This window comes from Callospermophilus lateralis, chromosome 4, assembly GCF_048772815.1.
Source record: "Callospermophilus lateralis isolate mCalLat2 chromosome 4, mCalLat2.hap1, whole genome shotgun sequence".
In the NCBI taxonomy this organism is placed as follows: domain Eukaryota; kingdom Metazoa; phylum Chordata; class Mammalia; order Rodentia; family Sciuridae; genus Callospermophilus; species Callospermophilus lateralis.
In genome coordinates, this window is record NC_135308.1 from 75331603 (window position 1) to 75353689 (window position 22087).

At 39.5% G+C, this 22087-nt stretch overlaps 1 pseudogene; it reads right to left on the reverse strand.

The window, feature by feature from the left end:
- Positions 1–499: 499 nt before the first annotated feature.
- LOC143398334 (heme oxygenase 1 pseudogene) lies at positions 500–19453 on the reverse strand (annotated as a pseudogene).
- Positions 19454–22087: the final 2634 nt, after the last annotated feature.

Sequence of the window (22087 nt, forward strand, 5' to 3'; positions counted from 1 at the left end):
TCATGCTAATCAAATTCATCTAACACGTGTAACTCTCCTCTCAGGTGAAGCAGCCATTTCCCAAACCAAACACAACTGGAACTACCAAGATATCCTAAAAGGTCACCGTCACTGCACTCACATGGTTCAATATCTTACAGCAGGCATGCAGGCAGTTTCCAATATGGTGTTTAACTTTGATAAACAAAGAGAAATCATGCAGGATCCAGATGAGAATCCAGCCTTATTTCTCAAGCCCCTCACCAAATATACTAAGCTGGATCCTGAGTCTCCCACTGGGGCTACAGTGTTAGCAACCCATTTCATTACTCTATCAGCCCCTGATATTAGAAAAAAGCTAAACTGAGCTGAGGAGGGCCTTCAGACCCTTATCTGAGATCTGGTGAAATGGCCTTTAAAGTCTATAATACCCGGGAGGAATCAGCTGAACTAGCCAGACTGGCTCGATTGCACAAAAAACTAACACTCTAAACCCAGGCCTTGGCAGCTGCCCTGAGGACTAGGGCTCCAGCAAAAGCTTCACAGGGAAACCAGCATTCCTCTCCACCAAGAGCTTGCTGCAAATGAAGATGCAAATGTCACTGGGCTCGCCAATGCCCAAACCCATGACCCCCTCTCCAGACTGTGTCCCACCTGTAAGCAGACAGGACATTGGAAGAGTGACTGCCCCATGGCTGGCCCTTTATCTGCGCCTCCACTGTTTTCTCTTTGTTTTCTGCTATACAAAGTCTAATCTGGGACAGAAAAGATCCATTCTTTATAGGACATATCAGGGCACATACAGGATTGCCTGGAGCCCTTAGTTTGGGCAATGATTTAGCAGATAAAACTACACATGACATACATATTTTCTCTACACTAGAAGAAGCTACAAATTTTCATAAAAGGTTCCATGTCAAAGCTAATACTTTACAAAAGCGTTTTAAAATAACTAAGGAACAAGCCAGACATATAATAAAACAATGTCAAAATTGTGTGACCTTTTTACCACAAGTTAATCTTGGAGTCAATCCTAGAGGACTGATACCTAACCATATTTGGCAGATGGACGTCACACACTTGCCAGAATTTGGAAAATTAAAATATTTACATGTTACAGTTGATACTTCTTCCGGATTTTTGATGGGCTCCCTTCATGCCGGAGAAAAAACTAAAGATGTTATAGCTCATTGCTTACAAAATTTTGCCACTGTGGGCGTTCCTAAACAGTTAACAACAGATAATGGTCCTGGTTATACTTCTACCTCTTTTAAACAATTTTGCTCATCATTTGGTATTACTCATATAACAGGAATCCCATACAATCCACAGGGACAAGGCATAGTTGAAAGAGCTCATCAAACTATTAAAACGTACTTATTAAAGCAAAAAGAAGGAATTGGAAAGGGGTATATATCCCCCAAAGATAAACTTAAAATAACGCTTTTTACTCTAAACTTTTTAAATTTGGATTCATCAGGACTTAGTGCTGCAGAAAGGCATATGTATCCAAAAACTGTACATAAGCCTAAAGTACTTTGGAAAGATATTCTAACAGGACAATGGAAAGGTCCTGACCCAGTGATTGTCTGGAATCGGGGTTCTGTTTGTGGTTTTCCACAGGGAGAACAGCAGCCGATTTGGATTCCAGAGAGACTAACGAAAGCAATTTCTACAGACCAAGAAGATGATCTGACTCAAATCCATAATAGCTGATATCCAGAGCTCCAGCTTGGCTATTCTTACATCTGTGACAGTGATTAACCAGGATGCCTTTTTTCAGTATCTATTTTATTATTGCATTTTTCCCACATATAAAGTTCTATTTTATTTTTTGAGCTCATACAAACCTAGGTTAATTTTTTTCTGTTCAGTTTTATTTTTTGACTGTGGAGTTTTTAAACATTGCAATGGAGATTTCACCTAGGTAAAGCTACAAGGCCTTTATTATTGTCTTATGTGTTGTATGTTTGTGTGCACATTTGTGTTTTGTGTTATATGTCTGTGTGTGAGTATGTCCATATATCATATATGAGGAGCGCTCATGAAAAAATGGATCCGAACTATTTTTTTTTTATTCACGTGATTTAAATGGCTTAATTTAAATTAGGTAAACAGCTGTTAAGGATTGTTTTTAAAGGTGGTTAACAGATCTGTTTGTTTACTAATTTAAATTAGGTAAACAGCTGTTAAGGATTGTTTTTAAAGGAGGTTAACAGATCTGTTTGTTTACTTTCACTTTTCCTTTTCATTATATTTAATAATTCTTTTCAGGATAATGTCTCTTTAGCATCATTGACAGAATTCCTATCTTCATCCCAGAGCCAGTGAAGACAAAGATAAAACCAAACTACAGCTTCTATGATAGCTATCACAGTAAACTGTATAAACTGATGCATCAATGAATATAACTCAACAAGTAATGCTTAATCAAGGAGTCAACTTACTTTGGGAGGAAACAGATTTTGGGAGGAAATGGACATACTGATAGATTCCTCCACTTTGAACTGCTTGCAGAACTTGCCTGGACTATGTAACTATCTTTGGTGCAGTGAATTGTGGTAGTGCTGGCATATCTTTGCTGATAATGTCACCAGTGATGCAATTTTTATTTCTTTGCCAGCGCACCCCATGTTAATTGTGGTAATGCTGGATATCTTTGCTGATGGTGTCACCAGTGATGCAATTTTTCCAAAGGAGCCATCAATTGGCTTGGTGTCGTGGCATTTCTGTATCCTCCTCCCTTCTGCTAGTGATGGTCTAAAACTTGGGGGCCAACAGAGGTGAGGCAAAGAACCTCACCCCCTCACTGGCACCAAGGCCAAATTTGGGGGCCAACAGAGGTGGGGCAAAGAACCTCACCCCCCCACACACACTGGTGCATAGACCTATCCACAAGTATGGCTATATGATGGACCAGTAGTCAGTGACGGGTATGATCCAGTTGCAGTGGTATCAACCTAAGACAGGAGGCTGACACCTAGAGGTCAGTTTTTCCCATGACGGGTAAGAACCATATGTTGAATTGGACAACCTACCAGGCACGGTCCTTAAGCCACATTGCTTGTTGTTTAATTAATCAGAAGGGGGGAGATGCTGAGAGCCATTAGCCAAGTAGGTATGACAATTTCCTTGCCAGTGTACCCCATGTTGCTTAGAGGAAGGACTCGTGGAAATGGACTTGCCCAGGTCATCTGCAGTGACATTGCATGTAAGGTGACCTTGCTCAAGGACCAGGGAGGATCCGGGTTTAGGGCGGATCAGGGTTTAGGGCTCTCCTTGGGTTTAGGGTGGTTCCAGGTTTAAGGTGTACCCTGCTGGGAATAGGGCGTATCCTGCTGCCTCAGGTGTGCCCACTCCTGGAGTTGAGTTCTCCCGGGATTCAGAGAGAATTTTGGAATTTTCCCCCAGAACGTGGAACTTGGCAGAGAACGTGTTTGCCTCAGAACGTGTTTGTAAAGGGCTGGTGTGAGTTCGGGAATAAAGAATTACTGTTTGAATCTACAAAGCTGTGAGTGGCTCGTGATTTGTGCCCAGCCAGACTGCGGCACAAAAGCATATAAGAAACAGTGGAGTAATATCACTAGGAGAACTGACAAGAGAATGAGTAAAAGAAGGAAAACAAACATTCAACTTAATGATTTATAGTCCGTCTGCACAGATATCACTAACTCAACAAGTACTGTGTGAACATCTCCCAGCTACAATGTTGTATGGGAAGTAACACAAGTAAATAAAAAACACGTTTATTGTGTTCAAAGAGCTAACAAATTTGGAAGGAGAATTTCAACGTTGTTCTAAACAAAATGATGGAGGGCACCTTTCAAATGGGAAGGATAAGTGGATCTTCATGGAGTAGTCTTTGAGCTAGCCTTATACAATAGGAAGCATTTTGACAGGCAGGTGAGAAGGGAAGATGTTTTAGGTGGAGGGAATTCTAGCCAGCATTCAGTATTTCTGGTGTTTGAAGAATGACTGGCACGCCACTTTACTGGAACATATTGCAACTGAAAGGAAAACCAAAAAGTTGAGGATAGACAATACATTGGACTTCAATCTGCAAGCAAAGAATAATATGGGGAAGAGTAAGGAAGAAAGAAACATGAGCAGAGCTTTCTTTCAGAAACATTATTGTGCTGGCAACATGTAAATTAACTTGAAGAGAGCTACAGGAAAGCAGACTACAGAGAATAGTGCAAGTGAGACATATTACAAGCTCACATTCCGACAGTGAAGGGAGAAGTCAAATACAATAAAGGGAATTTACCTAGAAAAGTGATTGTCCACATTTTCCCCAAAACAAAAAGTCTGAAAGTTAGAATACACTTCTATCAAATGCACTTTCCTCAGAATATCCATCATGACTAGAAAAAAAGGTCACCTCTGCCCTAATGTCTTGCTTCAGGTTTGGCTGCTATAAGGGAATAAATACCACAGACTGTGAATTTATGAAGAGCAGTTTATTTGGCTCATGGTACTGAAGCATGGGAAGTCCAAGGGTATGGTGTTGGCATCTGATGAGGGCCTTTGTGCTTTGTCATCTCAGCACAGAAGGCAAAGTGCAAGAGAGAGGAAAGGCAAGAGAGCAAGTTTTGTTTTTTAATTCGATACAGGGTCTAAGTTGCTTAAGGCCTCAAATGTGTAACCCACCTGCTTCATCCTCCTGAGTCACTGAGGTTATAGGTGTGTGCCACCACACCTGGCCTATTAGTTCTTTCATTAAATTTTTCTTATGAATAGTAGTGTGGTTCCATCGTGTTATCTGTAGATATGCACATTATATAATTTGCTCTAATACATTCCCAATGCTTACCTTTTCCCTCTCCTCCTCCCTTCCCCTGTTCACTTTCCACTACTGTTCTGCTCTTCCTATATTCAGCCATAAAAGAATGAACTGTCTTATTTGCTGGTAAATGGGCAGGACTGGGGGGCATCATGCTACATGAAATGGATCACATTTAGTCAAGAGTTGAATGTTTTTCTGATATAAGGAAGATGGAGAGAAAAAAGGAATTTTAAAATTGGAATAAATTTTAAAATTTAAAATAGAAGAGATCTAGAATGAAGGTAGAGAATCAAGGATGGGGAAGGAATGGAGAGAAAGGCAAAGAACAGGGAAATAAAATTGACCAAATTATGCTATATGCGTGTATGAAACATATCAAAAAAAAATCTGTTTTTATGTAAAGCTATAATTCACCAATGGAGAAATTCCTTCTATCTCTAGTTCCTTCTAACTCTACTTTCTCCAGTGCTTTTATCATGAATGGATCCTGAATTCTGTTGAAGGATTTCTCTGCATCTATTTAGATAACTATGTGATTTTTGTCATAAAACCTACTTACGTGGAGAATTACATGCATTAATTTGCATCTGTTAAACCATCCTAACATCCCAGGTATGAAAACAATTTGTTCATGATGTGCAATCTTCTTAACATGACTATACTAACGTTCTAGATCAAATGTTAACAAAAAATATGTATTCAAACCCGTTAGAAATAAAAACATATGTAAAGAATGTATATTAGTTGTTTTATTTTCCCAAACTGTTCTCAGAACAACGACCTGATAAGGTGCTTTGAAAATGTAAAGCATAGCAAATGTAATTCATGATCATCTGATAAGACTTATGAAAAATGTTGTATAAATATTCCTTAGAAATTGAGAAAACAAACAAAAACTGAATGAGAAATAGCAAACCTTTTGCAACTTATCCCAGTTTTTATTCAACAACATCAAAGAATGTCTGTTATTGTTCAGATCTAGTGAATGCCCAATGCTCATGCTAGCTGATGTAACAATGTTAAAAGATGGAAAGATTGGGCTATGAGAACTGTAACCCCATCAGCGGATTCATTCATTTGATATACTACTCACTTGAATGGACTGCTGGGGGGATAAGATAAGAGTGTGGCTAGAGGAAGCTGGTCACTGGTGTATGCCCTTGGGGATTATGTCTTGTCCCAGGTTCCCCAAGCAGAGATCTCTCCTCCACCATGCTCTTCTGCCATAATGTTCTCACTCATCTCAGGCTTAGAGTATTGGAGTCCATGAATTTAGACCCTGACACCATGACCCCAAAATAAAATTTTCCTCCTCTTACTTGTTCTTGTAAGATATTTTGTCATATCAACAAATAGCTACCACAATAACATAATCAAATTCTCATTTGGCAAACCATTACAAATGATTTTCACAATAGTTTACTATACGATCATGAATAGAGAACTAAAATTTTCAAAAACTTGGGTGACTTTCTAACAAACCTCATATCATTTCTATCTACTATTTTAAGAGACCAAAATTTATCAGTTTGTATCCTCATTTGAAAATTAGGAATATCATTGATGTTGAAAACTACATCATGCTAACATACATTAGATTGCAGTTTTTAAAATTCCCATTCACCTTGCTAAGATTTCAAATGGAATTTCACTTCATTAGTAATGTTTTATCAAAATTTATAATAAACTCATGATGTGTTCAATATTGTATACTGATCATACTTGTAACAATAGCCAATCCAAAAGAATGTTTACAACCGTAAAGCTGAACACCCCACAGGAAAGGAAATTTTTAAACATGTACTTACGTATGTATTTAGTGGATAAGAGAAGTGTGACATAAATATTAGTTCAAGGGGGGAAAGAGTGTAAAACATCTAACCCTGAAACAAAACACTTTTTGTTCCAGAGGGAAAAGCCTTCATCACCCACAGCACTAGTGGTAACCAGAATAACAGAATTTTCACTTATTCTTCTTTTAATGGATCATGGGGGTTAATACTTTGTTATGGTTTATAGACCCTGGGATATATATTTTAAAAGAGGGGAAGGAGGAAGATGGCTGCGAAGGGAGTGCATCAACTCCATGTACCGTGTCACTGTGAGGGAAAATGACGAGTTAGAACGGCTAAAAGCTATCTTGTTAGGAATTTCCAGCAAAATTGGGGTGCTCCAAAACCTAGTGGAAGGATTTTCATCGCACGAGGATCAGCTTCAGGGGCTCAAACACAAGCGATCTGTCTGGAAGGAGGGTCTCACTGCTTGTTCGGCAGATCGCCCCATGGCTGGAGTCTGTGGCGCGCACTGGGAAACGACGGGCTGGCGGCGCAGAGATACAGCGCTGCTGATTCTGCCGGCTCCTGCCAGCTATGCATTTGCTGAGCTCAGAGCTGAATTCTGGGTTTGAGACGGGGGAAGGAAAAGGTCCAGTTCGGTTCTCCACACCGGTCAGACCACGGAGGAAGCCAGCGGCCACCATCTTGGAGAGCTGATGTCACCATCCTTGTTTTCGACTGATCGCAGCTCTTTCAGCTATAGAACAGGTAATTTCAGGCTGACAATTGTCTGCGTCTCGCAGACAAATTGCTCAGACTTAGTGCTAAATAACCCGCGGTAACTGCTTCTTGGAGCCTGCTCCTGTCGGAGCATGCACCAAGCCCGGAGAGGCCGAATTCTGGCTCCCGGAACTGCTCTGGCCCAGGGATAAAGAACCTGTGGAAACTGCTTCTCGGTCCAGGTCCTGGTGAATACTGTGGAGACCAGAGGGGCGGAGCAGAGCCGCTGCCAGAGCCCGGAACAGGCCCAGCGACTGGCCGGCATGGTGTCACGTCGCCCCGGCTACAGTGGGGGCCGAACAGAGCCGCCGCCTGTGCCCGGAACAGGTCCAGTGACCTGCTGGCGTGGTAGTCACGACACCCCAATTGGAGTAGGGGCAGAGCAGAGCCGCCACCTGCACCCGCAAGGTAGGCAGGCCTGTGACAGACTGGCTGAACAGGCCCAGCGGCCTGCCGGCGTGGTATCACGTCACCCCAATTGGAGAAGGGGCAGAGCAGAGCCGCCTCCCACGCCCAGAACAGGCCCAGCGACCCACAGGCATGGTAGTCACGACACCCCAATTGGAGTAGGGGCAGAGCAGAGCCGCCGCCCACGCCTGCAAGGGAGGCAGATCTGCGACTGACCGGCAGAACAGGCCCAGGGGTTCGCGGACGTGGTAGACACGTCACACCAATTGGAGTAGGGACAGAGCAGAGCCGCTGCCCACGCCTCCAAGGTAGGCAGACCTGCGACCGACCGGCAGAACAGTCCCAGCGGTCTGCCAGCATGGTAGACAGATCACCCCAATTGGAGGAGGAGCAGAGCCGCCGCCCGCTCCTGCAAGGGAGACTTTTCAACTATACAAGAGCAATATACTATATATGGGGAAAATTTCAAAAACACAACAGTTTCACCAAGCAGAAAGAAACACGAGCAATATGAAACGACAAGGAAAGAAAGGACCACAAGCAATGCAGGTCAACTCAACTTTAGAAGAGGTAATAGCTGCAGCAGATGGAATGTCAGATAAAGAATTCAGGATATACATGCTGCAGATGATCTGGAGTCTCAAAGAAGACATTAGACAGCAAAATCAGACAATGAAAGATCACTTCGACCACTTCGACAATGTATTACATAAACAAAACCAAGAAGCAAAAGATCAACTATACAGGGAAATAGAGGTAATAAAAAACAAACAAACAGAAATCCTAGAAAAGCAGGAAGCAATAAACCAACTTAAAAACTCAATTGAGAATACTACCAGCAGAGTAGAACACTTAGAAGATAGAACATCAGACAATGAAGACAAAGTATTTCAACTTGAAAAGAACATAGACAGCTCAGCAAGACTGTTAAGAAACCATGAGGAGAACATCCAAGAAATATGGGATAATATAAAGAGACCAAACATAAGAGTCATTGGGATACAGGAAGGTATAGAGGTCCAAACCAAAGGAATGAGCAACATATTCAATGAAATAATACGAGAAAACTTCCCAGACTTGAAGAATGAGACAGAATCCCAAATCCTAGAAGCCTACAGGATGCCGAATGTGCAAAATAATAAGAGATCCACACCTAGACACATTATAATGAAGATGCCCAACATACAGAATAAGGAGAGAATCTTAAAAGCTACAAGAGAAAGGAAGCAGATTACATTTAGGGGTAAACCAATCAGGATAACAGCTGATCTTTCAACACAGACTCTGAAAGCTAGAAGATCCTGGAATAACATATTTCAAACACTGAAAAAAAATGGGTCCCAACCAAGAATCGTGTATCCAGTGAAATTAAGCTTCAGGATGGAAGATGAAATTAAAACCTTCCACGATAAACAAAAGTTAAAAGAATTTGCAGCTAGAAAACCATGTCTTCAAAACATCCTCGGCAAAACATTACAGGAAGAGAAAATGGAAAATAACAATGAAAACCAACAGTGGGAGGTAGGACAGTAAAGGGGGGGAAAATAATCAAAAAGGAAAACAAACCATGTTTAGTAACATAAATAAACAAATATGGCTGGAAGAACAACCCATATCTCAATAATAACCCTAAATGTTAATGGCTTAAACTCACCAATCAAGAGACACAGGCTAGTAGAATGGATCACAAAACAAGACCCAACAATATGCTGCCTACAGGAGACGCATTTGATAGGAAAAGACATACATAGACTGAAGGTGAAAGGTTGGGAAAAATCATATCACTCATATGGACTTCAGAAACACCAGGAGTGTCCATACTCATATCAAATAAAATAGATTTCAAGCCAAAGTTAATCAAAGGGATGACGAGGGACACTACATACTGCTCAAGGGAACCATACACCAACAAGACATAACAATCATAAATATATATGCCCCAAACAATGGTGCAGCTATGTTCATCAAGCAAACTCTTTTCAAGTTTAAGAGTCTAATAGACCACCATACAATAATCATGGGAGACTTCAACACACCTCTCTCACCACTGGACAGATCTTCCAAACAAAAGTTGAATAAGGAAACAATAGAACTCAATAACACAATTAATAACCTAGACTTAATTGATATATATAGAATATACCACCCAACATCAAGCATTTACACGTTTTTCTCAGCAGCACATGGATCCTTCTCAAAAATAGATCATATATTATGTCACAGGGCAACTCTTAGACAATATAAAGGAGTAGAGATAATACCATGCATCTTATCTGATCATAATGGAATGAAACTGAAAATCAACGATAAAAGAAGGAAGGAAAAGACATGCATCACTTGGAGAATGAACAATAGGTTACTAAATGATCAATGGGTTATAGAAGACATCAAGGAGGAAATTAAAAAATTCTTAGAGATAAATGAAAACACAGACACAACATATCGGAATCTATGGGACACATTGAAAGCAGTTCTAAGAGGAAAATTCATTGCTTGGAGTTCATTCCTTAAAAAAAGAAAAAACCATCAAATAAATGATCCCATACTTCATCTCAAAATCCTTGAAAAAGAAGAGCAAAACAACAGCAAAAGAAGTAGAAGGCAAGAAATAATTAAAATCAGAGCTGAAATTAATGAAATCAAAACAAAAGAAACAATTGAAAAGATTGACAAAACTAAAAGTTGGTTCTTTGAAAAAATAAATAAAATCGACAGACCCTTAGCCATGCTAACGAAGAGGAGAGAGAAATCAAATTACTAGCATACGGGATGAAAAAGGCAATATCACAACAGACACTTCAGAAATACAGACGATAATCAGAAACTATTTTGAATCCTTATACTCCAATAAAATAGAAGATAGTGAAGGCATCGATAAATTTCTTAAGTCATATGACCTGCCCAGATTGAGGCAGGAGGATATAGACAACCTAAACAGACCAATATCAATTGAGGAAATAGAGGAAACCATCAAAAGACTACCAACTAAGAAAAGCCCAGGACCGGATGGGTATACAGCAGAGTTTTACAAAACCTTTAAAGAGGAACTAATACCAATACTTTTCAAGCTATTTCAGGAAATAGAAAAAGAGGGAGAACTTCCAAACTCATTCTATGAGGCCAACATCACCCTGATTCCTAAACCAGACAAAGACACTTCAAAGAAAGAAAATTACAGACCAATATCTCTAATGAACATAGATGCAAAAATCCTCAAAAAAATTCTGGCGAATCGGATTCAAAAACATATCAAAAAAATTGTGCACCATGATCAAGTAGGATTCATCCCTGGGACGCAAGGCTGGTTCAATATACGGAAATCAATAAATGTTATTCACCACATCAATAGACTTAAAAATAAGAACCATATGATCATCTCGATAGATGCAGAAAAAGCATTCGACAAAGTACAGCATCCCTTTATGTTCAAAACGCTAGAAAAACTAGGGATAACAGGAACTTACCTCAACATTGTAAAAGCAATCTATGCTAAGCCTCAGGCTAGCATCATTCTGAATGGAGAAAAATTGAAGGCATTCCCTCTAAAATCTGGAACAAGACAGGGATGCCCTTTTTCACCACTTCTGTTCAACATAGTTCTCAAATCACTGGCCAGAGCAATTAGACAGACGAAAGAAATTAAAGGCATAAAAATAGGAAAAGAAGAACTTAAATTATCACTATTTGCAGATGACATGATTCTATACCTAGCAGACCCAAAAGGGTCTACAAAGAAACTATTAGAGCTAATAAATGAATTCAGCAAAGTGGCAGGATATAAAATCAACACGTATAAATCAAAGGCATTCCTGTATATCAGTGACAAACCCTCTGAAATGGAAATGAGGACAACCACTCCATTCACAATATCCCCCCCAAAAATAAAATACTTAGGAATCAACCTAACAAAAGAGGTGAAAGACTTACACAATGAAAACTACAGAACCCTAAAGAGAGAAATAGAAGAAGATCTTAGAAGATGGGAAAATATACCGTGTTCATGGATAGGCAGAACTAACATCATCAAAATGGCAATATTACCAAAAGTTCTCTATAGGTTTAATGCAATGCCAATCAAAATCCCAATGGCATTTCTTATAGAAATAGAGAAAGCAATCATGAAATTCATATGGAAAAATAAAAGACCCAGAATAGCAAAAACAATGCTAAGCAGGAAGGGTGAATCAGGCAGTATAGCAATACCAGACTTCAAACTATACTACAGAGCAATAGTAACAAAAACAGCATGGTACTGGTACCAAAACAGGCGGGTGGACCAACGGTACAGAATAGAGGACACAGAAACCAATCCACAAAACTACAACTATCTTATATTTGATAAAGGGGCTAAAAGCATGCAATGGAGGAAGGATAGCATCTTCAACAAATGGTTCTGGGAAAACTGGAAATCCATATGCAACAAAATGAAACTGAATCCCTTTCTCTCGCCATGCACAAAAGTTAACTCAAAATGGATCAAGGAGCTTTATATCAAAGCAGAGACACGGCGTCTGATAGAAGAAAAAGTTGGCTACGATCTACATACTGTGGGGTCGGGCTCCAAATTCCTCAATAGGACACCCATAGCACAAGAGTTAATAACTAGAATCAACAAATGGGACTTACTCAAACTAAAAAGTTTTTTCTCAGCAAAAGAAACAATAAGAGAGGTAAATAGGGAGCCTACATCCTGGGAACAAATCTTTACTCCTAACACTTCAGATAGAGCCCTAATATCCAGAGTATACAAAGAACTCAAAAAATTAGACAACAAGATAACAAATAACCCAATCAACAAATGTGCCAAAGACCTGAACAGACACTTCTCAGAGGAGGACATACAATCAATCAACAAGTACATGAAAACATGCTCACCATCCCTAGCAGTCAGAGAAATGCAAATCAAAACCACCCTAAGATACCATCTCACTCCAGTAAGATTGGCAGCCATTATGAAGTCAAACAACAACAAGTGCTGGCGAGGATGTGGGGAAAAGGGTACACTTGTTCATTGTTGGTGGGACTGCAAATTGGTGCAGCCAATCTGGAAAGCAGTATGGAGATTTCTTGGAAAGCTGGGAATGGAACCACCATTTGACCCAGCTATTCCCCTTCTCGGTCTATTCCCTAAAGACCTAAATAGAGCATGCTACAGGGACACTGCTACATCGATGTTCATAGCAGCACAATTCACAATAACAAGACTGTGGAACCAACCTAGATGCCCTTCAATAGACGAATGGATAAAAAAAAAATGTGGCATTTATACACAATGGAGTATTACTCTGCATTAAAAAATGACAAAATCATAGAATTTGGAGGGAAATGGATGGCATTAGAGCAGATTATGCTAAGTGAAGCCAGCCAATCCCTAAAAACAAATGCCAAATGTCTTCTTTGATGTAAGGAGAGTAACTAAGAACAGAGTAGGGACGAAGAGCATGAGAAGAAGATTAACATTAAACAGGGATGAGAGGTGGGAGGGAAAGGGAGGGAGAAGGGAAATTGCATGGAAATGAAAGGAGACCCTCAGGGTTATACAAAATTACATACAAGAGTAAGCGAGTGGAAAGGGAAAAATAATACAAGGGGGAGATATGAACTGCAGTAGAAGGGGTAGAGAGAGAAGAGGAGAGGGGAGGGGAGGGGAGGGGGCATAGTAAAGGACAGGAAAGGCAGAAGAATACAACAGACACTAGTATGGCAATATATAAATCAATGGAAGTGTAACTGATGTGATTCTGCAATTTGTATACGGGGTAAAAATGGGAGTTCATAACCCACTTGAATCAAAGTGTGAAATATGATATATCAAGAACTATGTAATGTTTTGAACAACCAACAATAAAAAAAAAGAAACAAAAAAACAGATGGATAAAGAAAATGTGACTTTGATACATAATGGGAAAACTATTCAGTCTTTAAAAAGAAAGAAATTGTATCCTTTGTGAAAATATACATGGATCTGGAGAACACTGTGCTAAAAGACATAGGTCAAATACAGAAATACAAGTAATCACATGTTCACACTTATTATGTCGAATCTAAACCAACTGAACTCATAAAAGAGAGGGTAGAATTGTGGTTGCAAAGGATAGATGTGGGGATAATGGGAAGATGATAGTCAAATGAAATAAAGTCTCAGCTAGATAGGAGAAACAAATTTGATGTTTGTTGAGATCTATCACACAGCATAATGAATATAGTGAATATTGCTAAGAGAGTAAATTTCTAATGTTCCCATTACCAAAAAAGTGAGCTATTTTAGGTGATAATAAAACTGATTTAGGCCTTCCACTAGGAGTGAGGCAGGAGACAGATACTACCCTAGAGTTTACAGAGGGAGCATGGCCTAACAACATCCTGATTTTTGGATTTCTTGCCTTCAGAATTGTGAAATAACACATTTCTATTATTTTCAGATACCCAATTTGTGGTAATTTATTATGGCCACTCTGGGAAACTAAGACCTAGAAATTTTCACATTAGTGTATGGAATGGATGGGAACTGAGGAAGATCAGACAGACTAATTGTGAGACTTGTAGTAATCTAGGTGACACATCTTGGTAGCACTAACCAGATCAGTGCCAGGGGAAACAGCAAGATGTGGTTGAGGTTAAGAGTTATTGAGAAGGTAGAACCAACAGGATTGATAATTAGTAATATGGGTATCTCAGAAATGGAGAGTCAAGTCTTACACTATAGGAGTCTTATTAAGGAAGTAGGGGCCTAATCCAATATGATGGAGATTTGGGCCTACTTTTTCTTCTGCTAGACACAGGGTTTCTGATTTTATTCCTAGGCTCTTGGTCCATTTTGAATTGAGTTTTGTGCATGGTGAGATATAGGGGTTTAATTTCATTTTGTTGCAATGGATTTCCAGTTTTCCCAGCACCATTTGTTAAAGAGGCTATCTTTTCTCCAATGTATTTTTTTGGCACCTTTATCTAATAAAAGATAACCATAAAAAATAAATAAATAAATAAAAAGAGGTATAATAATTTTAAAGGTCAGTATTTACAAAGTTCCAAAGTTGAAATCTTTGCTTCTATAACATGAAGAAATATTTTACATATAAAATTGCATAAGAGGCTACATGGTCTTTTAAAGTTCCTTTCAGGGGTTGACAAGCAAAATATCCCTAAGGCCAGTGGTACCTACTGGAGGTGCTTTATATCCATACATTTTCTTTGTTTCACAAGATTTGTCATTTGCTTAGAAAATAAAAATTCTGCTCCTCTTGGCAGTACTACAGCACTTGATGTTAATATTGTTACAGGTATCAGTCAAGATGATATTAGGCAAAGGTCAATAAAAATTTTTAATACTCCCTCCTCAGGGAAAGGGAAGCCTGAAATGGTTTAAATTCAGAAGCAGTCTTCAAGTCAAGGACTTTGAGATCCTGCCTCAATATTTTGCAGATTGTAGAATGTAGATTATGTACATTTTTTTCCTTTAGTAACACCAAAAACATCTCCACTTACTTAAGGAAGCAGTCTGAATACATGGAAATCTATTATGGATATATGGACATTGAACTCACAATATTGGATTATAAAAAGAAATATACATTTGTCTCAAACCTCAGTGCTTGGCACAGAGTTTCTAACACCTTAAAATTTTCTCAGTCATAAGGGTATTAAAAGCATCTCTTTTTATAATATTTGGGTTTTCCTCCCCCAAATTCCCAAAATAGGTTTGGAAAAATAAAGATAATAGTAGAGAGTTTTTTTTATTCATCACATGCTCCTTTCAGCCATGCCTGACCTTATGCCAATTATGTGACTCTTGATGGTCCTCAAGATATTTCCAGAATTGGAGCTGCTTGCTACAGGAACCAAGTGCCATCATCAATAGCCAATGATTTAATTAAACAGATCTCCATAACTGGAACTCCATAAAAAGTGGATTTGAACTCAGCAGGGCACTGTTAGTGATAGGATAGTCATAGCTGTAGCATATGATGAAACAAAGTTTGAGAAACAGGATAGAAACCCAAAGTTTTTCCCATGGTTGCTTTGAGATAAAATAAATCACAGGGGGAGATGGAAGAAGTGGGTATAAAATGTTGCCATTTTTTCCAATTCCCCTTAAAGATGAAGAAATAAATTCAATGATCAGGTCATCTGACTGTGAAGGAAGAGAAAACATTCTCAGCTCTCTTTAGGACAAGCAAGCTAAAGAGCTCTTAACTTCCTTACCCTTCTCCAATTTAACCTTCCTTAATGTTGTTCTCCAAGAGATGGGTACAGGCAATGATTTTCCAGGTAGGATCAAAAGTTGGATATTTCCCAAAAGCATGGGAATCAAAAGCAACACTGACACTTGGATTATATCAAACTAAAAAGCTTTTACACAGCAAAGGAAAAATCAACAGAGTGAGGAGATGACCTACACAAAGGGAGGAAATCTTTGCCACTATGAATCTTATACATGCTTGTTATCTGAACTATAAAAGATGATAAAAGAACACTTAACAACAAAAACAAGTCATCCGAATAAAAATGGGTATATAATTTGAATACACACTTCTCAAAAGAAATATGCAAATAACCAATAAATGTATTTTATTTTGCTCAATGTCATTAGCCATCAGGGAAATGCAAATCAAAACTGAAAGGAGATAAAAGCTCACCCCATTTACAATGACTATTATCAAAACAACAAAAATTAACAAATGCTGGTGAGACCATAGAGAAAGGAAAGTCTTATATGCTGATGATAGAAACGTAAGTTGATATGCCCACTATGAAAAACAATATAGAGGTTCCTCAAAAAACTAAACATGGAACTATCACATGATCAATCAACATAACTCCTGGGTACATATGCAAAGGAAATGAAGTCAGCTTACAAAAGAGTCAGTTACACTGAGGGAATGCACTATTCTTAACTAACACATGGAATCAATCTAGGATTCCATTAACCAATAGATGGAATGAAGAAAATATGGTATATATACACAATAGAGTATTTTTCACTCATTCACTCATTAAAAAGAAAAAAATTCCTGTCATTTTCAAAAAAAAAAAGAAATAAAATGGAGCTGGAGAAAATCATGGCAACAAAAAAAAAAACAGACATAGAAAGTATCTTCTTTTCTCTCCTATTAAAACAAAATATGTGAAAAGTTTACCTGAATGTAAAATTGTGATTACTAGCAACTGGGAAGTCTGCTGGGATGGAGGGAGTGGAAGAGGAGGTATGGATACGAAAATGGGTTAAGAAAATATCTCAGTGAATCCTATTAATATGCCTAATTAATTTGTTGGTTAAAACTGATATTTTTGAAGAAAATTTAGAATTAAAGGATAAAATAACTGTGAATATTCAATAACTGACTTTTAAAAAATTAGGCTGTGAAACCTGGACAAACCAGAGCACATGGAGGCATAATGAAGATCCTTCAAACACAGTTGCTAAGTTTAAAGGTTCCAGGACCTGTGCCCTTTGAAAATGACCAGTCCTGCCAATGATCTGTCCTTCCAGAGACAGTCCCCTGAATGGAGGGTTGTGTGGGCAACAACAGCCCAGGTTGTGGCACAAGGCTAGCCTGAAACACTTCGGTGAAGCTGAGGATCTGTAGATGCCACCTGCCCAGCTTTTGCGTTCTGCACCTTCCCCATAAGCAGCAAGAACCTAGAGCTTAGGGATGATGGGCTGTGACAGCTCCCCTCTACACACATCACAATTCTTCTAGTTCTTTGAATAATGACAGTGTGACCCAACTTAATGGATCCACCTCTTGGTGAGAATCCAGGCAGAACATAACACCAAGAACAGTGATGATATGAAACCAATTTGTTTGCAAATGGGGAATTGCTCCCAAAGCCCTGCTGGCTGCCAGAGCAAGCTGCAGTTTATTTGGCAGGGAAGGCATGACCTGGTGGAGAGAAGACATCATCACAAACCTGGGTGGGGATGTTCCTGCACAAGGAAGTCTGACAACATGCTACTTTATACTTTCCATGTTATGGAAATGAGCCTTCGGGTTTTCCCGCATGGAGACTTTAGTATTACAATGAAGTAAATTCCCACTATCTGTCACTGATGCATGCTCCTTTAGGACAGATTGGGTAATGCTACTTCCGAAAAACAATTTTCATAGGACTTGTTATAAAAACATTTTACCTCACGAATCTGGGATACTGAATAGGGGAATGTATACATATAGTGTTCTCAGGTTTCTGCTGGGAAGTCTGCAGCATCTTTACTTGTCAGGCTGCCCCTCTACTAACATCTGCAGCACAGCTCTGATCTGGAAAGCAGACACTGCTTTGTGCCCTAGATTACAACGCATCAATAAAAATAAGCTAGAAAAAAATTTTTGAGGTCTGGGGTTGTGGCTCAGTAGTAGAGCTCTTGCCTACCATGTGTGATGCACAGAGTTCAATCCTCAGTTCCACATAACAATAAATAAAATAAAGGTATTGAGTCCATCTACAACTAAAAAACAATTGTTTTAAATTTTTTTAAAAAGGATTTTGACAGTTTTTTACATAAAGAACTGATAAATGTTTGAAGAGGCAGGTATGTTTAACTTGACACTATACTATGCATACATATATTGAAACCTTACATAGTAACCCATAATATGCACAATTTGGTGATGTATGTATCAGTTTAACATAAGTCTAGTTTAAATTTTTTTAAATAAAAATTTCTACTTATTTCATCTTTTATGGAACTTGTGATTGTGGCTTTAGGGAGTCAATAAATAATACCCCTCTCTTCCCTTTTCCCTAACCAAATAGATGTATGCATATGACAGACATCACACTTGGACTTCTTTTTTTTTAATTAGTGATGCATTTTATTAATGATTCTGTACCCTAATAATTGATAACTAAAGATCACATCCTAGAAAAATATAAACTGAAGACTCCTGTCTCATCCTTTTCGCAGAAGCCAATTTCAGGACTCCCTGGACCCCGCTAGGGCAGGACCCCAGCAATTCGTCCCTTTCAATGGGAGCCCAGGAAGCCCTCACCTTGCAGCCGGCTGCTGGCACGGTGGCAAAGGCCTGCTGCCTTTGAGGGGTACTGGCCCTCGGGGTCCTGGTTCAACAGCTCCTGCAACTCCTCAAACAGCTGAATGTTGAGCAGGAACGCGGTCTTGGCCTCTTCGGTGACCCTCTGCCTGACCTCCGGGGTCATCTCCACAGTGTTCATGCGGGAGCGGTAGAGCTGCTTGAACTTGGTGGCGCTGTCGATGTTGGGGAAGGTGAAGAAGGCCAGGCCCTCTCCAGAGCTCGCAGGTCCAGGGCCTTCTGTGTGATCTTCTTGAGGACCTGACCCCCAGACAGGTCGCCCAGGTAGCGGGTATAGGCGTGGGCCACCAGCAGCTCCGGCTCCCTGCGCCCCACCTGCTGGGGCCGGTCCACCTAGCAGCGTGTGGCTGCGTGTAGGGGACTGCCTTCTGCCGGCTCAACCCGAACCAGAAGGCCATGTCCTGCTCCAGCGCGTCCCTGCGGTGCAGCTCCCTGGGGAAGTAGAGTGGGGCGAAGACGGGGTTGTCCTTGCTGCGCTCCATCTCCTCCTCCAGGGCCACGTAGACATGGTACAGGGACGCCATCACCAGCTTGAAGCCCTTTCGGGTCACCTGGCCCCTCTGGAAGTTCCTCATGAACTCGGCATTCTCTGCCTGAGCGTGCACCTCCTTGGTGGCCTCCTTCAAGGCCTCAGTCAGATCCTGGAGCAAGCTGTCGCTCTGCGGGCGGTCCATGGCCAGAGCTGGCTGGTGTGGCTCTGCGGAGGCGGAGGAGCAGGCAGCGGATGTCTGAACTTCATTATTGACAAAAGCTAGAATGTAGGATTTAGCTTAAATTTCCAAACTTGATAAATTTTCTAACATGTTACTCTGTGTGAAATTTACCCAGAGATGGACAACTCTTTACCACTCCTGCAGAGACAGTCATTTTCTCTTTCAATCAATACTTATTGAGTGACAACTTGGGGCCACATGCTGTATTGTCTCTGAGGACTCAACAGTGAACAAATAAAAGTCACTACAATCAAGGAGTTTACATTGTTTAATTGATAGGGAGGAAAACATTTTAAAAATTAGACACCACAGCACACATATTAATGGACAACATTCACCAACACTGTCAATTCCAAATGCTGGCAAGAAAATGTAACAATAGGAACACTTTGATTCCTGGCTGGTTAAATGCAAAATGATAGCCACTTTGTAAGACAGTACTTAGTCTTAACACCCAAGTCAACAAGAGCGTTCCTAGGTGTTAACACAAATGAATTGAAAACACTTCCACACAAAAACCCACACAAGAGGCCAAATAAAAACTTCATTCCTAAGTGTCAAACATAAGAAGCAATCAACATGTACTTCAATGGATGAATAAACTGTGGTAGAATATTTTCTGCAATAAAAAGAAATGTCAACAGGCCATAAAATAAAATGGAGGAATCTTAAATGCACATTACTAATGGTAAGAAGACATTGGAAAAATCTGTGTAAGTCCCAACTCATGAAAATCTGTAAAAGACAAAAGCATAAAAATCAGTAAATTCCAGGAGTTTTCAGGAAGAAAAAGATAATAAATGAAACACAGAGAAATTTAGGGCAGTAATACTATACTCTATAATACTCTGGTGTAAATACATTCCATCCCCGAGCACATTTCTAAGAAAAATAAATGCAGAGTTACACAAAAAGGCATGTAAAAGAAGAAGCTTTATTCACAACAGATAAGATATAGAAATAATTCAAAGCTTGCCCAACAACAAATCAGATAAACAGATCTTGTTACAGATCATGTTACAATGAAACACAATTCCATAAAAAAAATTGAATCTACCAATGAAAAAATACAAAAAAACTTAGGAGAATTTCACAAACATATTGAGATAAAGAAAGTAAAAAGAAAAAGCAAACTTTATTATCTGTTTAATATGGAATTTGAAAAGCAGGAATCAGAACACTGCATTCATACAGTTAGGACAGGGAACATTGGGCAATAATAGAAATCTTTATTGTAGATAATCATGGTGGTTACAGGTTCGCATGCACTTGACAAAATCATGGAACTATACTCGGAAAGTGTGTGCCTTTTACTTATGTAAACTATAGCTCAATAAAATCTAGTCACTAAAACTAATATATTTTCTTAAATCCATCAGGACTCAATCTGACAAATAATTACAAATTGATTAGTCTTCACAAGAAAACTTCACAGTAGGCTATGCTGTGAAAATAGTCAATTCAGTGACCCACAAAATGTCAGATCAGGCTAGATGGGCAGCGACCAAAGGAGACAGATTTAAAAGGGCCACTGAATAAGGCTTTATTGAGATATCACTCCCAGACAGAACTCCATCAGACCCACAGAGGAGACAGGAGAAGGGTCTGAGGAGAAACCATGTGAAAGCTCAACAGGACTGGACTTTTATGGGGCTTACAGCAGGAAGGGAAGGACTTGGGACAGGAAAAGTTGTTTTCAGGTCCCTTGCTCCATTGGAGTTGGTCAGGGGAGTTGGCTGAACTCCAGGATTAGCCAGAGGGTCCTGCTGATTGTCAGGCATTAGTCAGGAGACTGGCTGATTGACAGGCATTTCCTAAGGCACCTGATTGATGTTCTTTTCCCACACAGGCTGCTTTGTTCTAAGTGTCCACCAAGTTGCCACCACCGACCTAACACAAAGAACTTAAATAACCAAGTTTTTCCCATGGCTCTATTCTGCCATCCATAGTGTTGCTATCATTTGAAAGCTAGTTCCCCTCATGGTTACAGAACTGTCAGTTGTAAATAGGACCTTTAATGTTCATTAGGAGAGGGAGATTCACTCCTTGATTCCTCTGAGAAGAGGAAGAAGCCGTTTCTTAGCAGGACTAACAATTCATGCTATTCCTAAACCAACCACTAGTATGATTGTGTTGTTGACTTGGATTAATCCATATTCCCTCACAACATCCAAGTCACAGGAGCTTCAAGAAGGAAAATGTGACTTTAAACAATATTAAAATATTGTTTTTGAGGGAGAAGGGATGAATAGACAGCAAACATGAGCCACAATCCTCAAAGCAGGTTTCTCATTTTTTAAATTCCATTTACAACATTTTTAACTGCTCCAAGCATTTCATCCAAAATTTTATTACACAATATTTCATTAAAACTTTACACTGAACAATTGCTTTAATACAGTTGAACTGTGCCTCATTATGTCTTCTGTCCTTGAATCATTGAGCTCATCCCCAACAAGTGTGCACTACTGATGATTTCCATGTAGGCAAAGAAAGGACTACTAATCTGTTTTAGTCACCTTTTTTGCTACTGTGACCAAAATACATGAAAAAAGTATTTTTGAAGAGAAAAAGTTCATCTGGGGCTCATGTTTT